Source organism: Taudactylus pleione, unplaced genomic scaffold (genome assembly GCF_031769625.1).
Source record: "Taudactylus pleione unplaced genomic scaffold, aTauple2 ptg000046l, whole genome shotgun sequence".
Lineage (NCBI taxonomy): Eukaryota > Metazoa > Chordata > Amphibia > Anura > Myobatrachidae > Taudactylus > Taudactylus pleione.
The window spans coordinates 15714452-15718520 of NW_028284448.1; the positions used below are offsets into that span (position 1 = coordinate 15714452).

Below are 4069 nucleotides of genomic sequence, written 5' to 3' on the forward strand. Positions count from 1 at the left end.
TTCAGCCTCTTTAATTTTGGGATATATATAATATTTGCTATGTCTTCCCTTTTGTACAATATTAATTTTATTTGGCATTAACAATTTGTCACAGCACAACATGAGAAAAAATAAGAGAAAACAGGGCAGGTTGCAAGAGTCCTCTGATTCTGAAGATGCAGGTATTTCAACTTTACAGGACTTTGGCCATCCACCCAATGTGTCCCTACATTTGTTACTTTCTAAATGTTTGTTTCAAAAGACCCTCTAGGACACAGCACGCAACAGGCCAGAGGAAGCAGGGAAGACAGCGTGAGGCCTCTGAGTCTCAAGATGCAGGTAATTGAATCTTACATCAATTTGTCCTTCATCCAAATCTGCACATACATTTTAAAAAAATACAAAAGTTGTGTCCAAAGCTCCCTCTAGGACACAGCCCTCCAGAAGCCACAGGAAACAGAAGGTTGCAGGAGGAGTCAGAAAATGTTGATGCAGGTACATAAATGGTCAAAGTTGACCACTGCCCTACAAATGGGTACCTTCACTTGTAACCCCATTTTTAACTTTTAACAAGGTCCCTCCAAAACCCAATCCACAGCAGCACATCACAAACATTCAAGGGTGCGTGAAGGGTCTTTATCAAAGGAAGCATGTACATGCATGTTCTTAGATGTTGTTCTGCTTCCAACCTTGTATTTGGTTGTATTCATTGTTGTTGTATTTTATGTTAGAAGCCTCTTCCAGGACACAGGCCTCATCAGGTCATCGGAAATGTAGACGGCTGCGTGATGTTGCTGAATCAGATGATGCAGGTAAATAAAGGTCCAAAATCTTAAGGCCCCCTCCACATGTGTACCTACAATTGTATTAAAAAAAATGTTGTTTACCAAGGGGCCAGCAGGACACAAGCGCCACAGCAACACTGCCCAAGTGTTCAAGGTTCCGTGATGTGTATTATTCTCAGGATGCAGGTACATGCATCTTACAATACTTTGCCCTGCATACAACATGTGTACTTACATTTTTACAGTTGTTTTTTGGTTTTCACAAGTAGCCACCCGGACACCGGCACGAGCAGCACATCGCAAACGGACACGGGGGCGTAAGGGCTTGGATACTGAAGAAGCAGGTACTGTATATATATATGTGGAAACTCTTTGTGATGCCTCCACATCTGTACCTGCAAGTGTAAATCAAAAATTTCTGATTACAAAGGAACTATCAGGACACAGGCCACAGCAAAAAAATTTTAAGGGGCCATGACGTGTCTTATTCTCCAGATGCAGGTACATGCATCTTACAATACTTGCCCTTGCATAAAAACTTTTATTATCTTGGTTTTAGTTTTTTTTTTTTTTATTTAAACAAATTAGGCTCCAGGACACAGGCACCAGCAGCACACCAAAAACCATCTCAGGGTGTTGAGTCCTCAGATCCAGAAGATACAGGTACCTAAATGTGCAAACTCTTGTGCCAGGCTCAAAATCAGAACCTAAAAATAAAATGTGAAATATGTAATTTCACAAAGGATCCAACAGGACACAGGCCTTACCAGCACAGGAAAAACATTCCAGGGGGCGTGAGGGGTCTGATTCGGAGAATGCAGGTACTTACATGGTACAATACTTTTGACTGCATACATGATGTGTACTTTCCATTTTGGATGTTGTATCATGTAGCCTCCAGGACGCAGTCAGCAGCAGCACTGGGAAAGGCGTCATGGGTGCTTGATGCTTCAGATCCTGATGATGCAGGTAAATGAAGGCTTAAAGTTTGTTGTCAACCTCCATATGTTTTGGACAATTTTTAAAAATGTTAAAAGTGTTTACCAAGGACCCCGTATAACACAGACCACAGCAGCACAGCAAAGGCATTCCAGGGGCAGTGAGTGTTCGGAATCTGAGGATGCAGGTACATACATGTGGTTGGACTTGTTTTGAAATGCGAAAGTGTATCAATTCTATTCATTTCATAGTTTCATTAACAAGGAACCTCAAGGACCTTGGCCACCACAGACCTAAGGAAGCAGATGAGGTTGCCTGAGACATCTGAGTCTGAGGATGAAGGTACATAATTATTATTTCAAAGGGCCAAACATACAACATGGGTAGGTCCACTTCTTAACAATGTTATTTTTGGTTACTTTTAGGACCATCCTTGGCCCAAGCTCAAAAACATAACTTTACAAACACCCCGACATTCAGGATTGAATCACGACCAACATTGTCTCCATCACATGCCCCGAAGTCACCTCTTTTGTCAGGTGTGGGTGTGCTTAAATTACTTTGCAAAACACGGTTCTATGATGCTGCTACTCCTTTACTACATATTATGATATGTTTTAAAATCTGCATCTTGTGAGGTGTGTGACTAAAGTCTACTCCATTTCACAACGCTACATGTTACATAGTAACATTTTGTTATTTGTGCGTGTTAGACAGTGTTGGCCAACTGCATCACTGATTTTTGCATCATAACATTTTGAAACATGTGTATACTCTTTGACAAGCTTATTTTAATGGGAAATCACCAGAGTGGCTGCATAATGTGCTAACACAACTCAGAGCTCCAGGTACAGGCCCACAAAGGTTACATTTTTGAGAACTAATTTCATTTTCCTCTTTATAATCTGGGTGTTCTCCATCAAAGTGTGTTGGCAAGGCTTTTTAGCTTTGACAAGGGTTGTGGGGGGGATATTTGCTAGAACCAAACAAGCAGGAAGCCATTAGAAATTACACAAATATGAAACATAAGGACAATATAAGCAGGGTTACCATAGCTGTTACTTGTGAATATTTTTTAGAAACACAATAGTTAGTTGCAAACGGTCATTGAATATTAATTATGCGACACCTCATTAATGTTCATTAACCCTTTTTAACAAAACAGGTAAAAGATCCAGACCAAAAAATGGGTTTTATTAGTAGAGCACCAGCCACATTTGCATGGTAAATGGCCTTTAGAGTCTTACCATAGTGTTTTGAGATTTGTGTATGAATGTTGTAGTTTTGCCTTTAATTACATTTCTATCTCAGTAAACTGTCTGCATTTGCTAGAGTATTTTCCTCTCCTTCACCAAAATTGATAAGTATTTTAATAAGCTAAAGGCTATAATTAACTTGTATCAATAAAACCACTACATCACAATACTTACCCCAAAACCTTATTGTACTGTAGCTTTCTACATGTACAACCATAAGCCATATAGCAGAAGGTCTGAAACATCTATGTCCAGTCCAAGTTTTTGGTTTAATAGGACCAAAATGCCCCCCCCCAAAAAAAAAATCACTTACGTTGGTGACTTCTGTACGTCTCAGACATTTACAACGTGATTTGAAGGCATTAGGGAAGCAACCATGTGTACATTTAATATATTTGTACAAATTTTAAAATGGCAGAAACAATAATAAGATGTGTGTCAATGTTTCCCAATGTATTGCCTAACTTACCAATGCTTTAAATGTAGGTTTGGAGGAAACACCTTTCCATAATGTGGATACCATCTTTGATGTGAACCCTGAGGAGACAGAAGAAGATTTAAATACAGTTAACATAATACCTATCACTCCAACCATGCTAGCACAGCACTCGGTGGATCCAACACCACCACTACTCGCTCGAATCCCTCCTCCTCCAACACAGCCAGATGTCTTTTTTTAATACTATGGCTGGTTTTCAAGAGCAGCAAATAAACCTCCTCACAACACAAATGCAGCAATTAAATTTGATGAATAAATTTTTACAACAGGCGTAATCGCACCATGGCTGCACAAACCTTACAACACACCAGGATGGCAAACAGTCTGGACCAAATTCGTGCAGCAAATAGTTCCCACCATCACACGTTAGTCACAATGCTTGAAGGTCAGAATCGATTTCATGATGCCAGTGGAAGTTTTCAAATATTTTTGGGACACTTATTACAGCAACAGAATCAAGCTTTTCGTGATCTAAATGGTACCCTATTAAATTTTGGCACCCAGATTTTAGCAAGGAAACCAGACACTAATGCCAGTACTTCTGGTGCAAGCACATCCCAGACCAATACTCCGGTCACTACTTCACCCGAAGATCTATCCGCACAAGTGGT

The 4069-nt window shown here is 40.0% G+C and overlaps 1 long non-coding RNA gene across 1 annotated transcript; it reads left to right on the forward strand.

The window, feature by feature from the left end:
- Positions 1-254: 254 nt before the first annotated feature.
- Positions 255-1306, forward strand: LOC148537709 (uncharacterized). The gene is made up of 4 exons (XR_015873483.1): positions 255-318; positions 711-791; positions 871-950; positions 1031-1306. It is a non-coding gene; the product is annotated as an uncharacterized LOC148537709 (long non-coding RNA).
- Positions 1307-4069: the final 2763 nt, after the last annotated feature.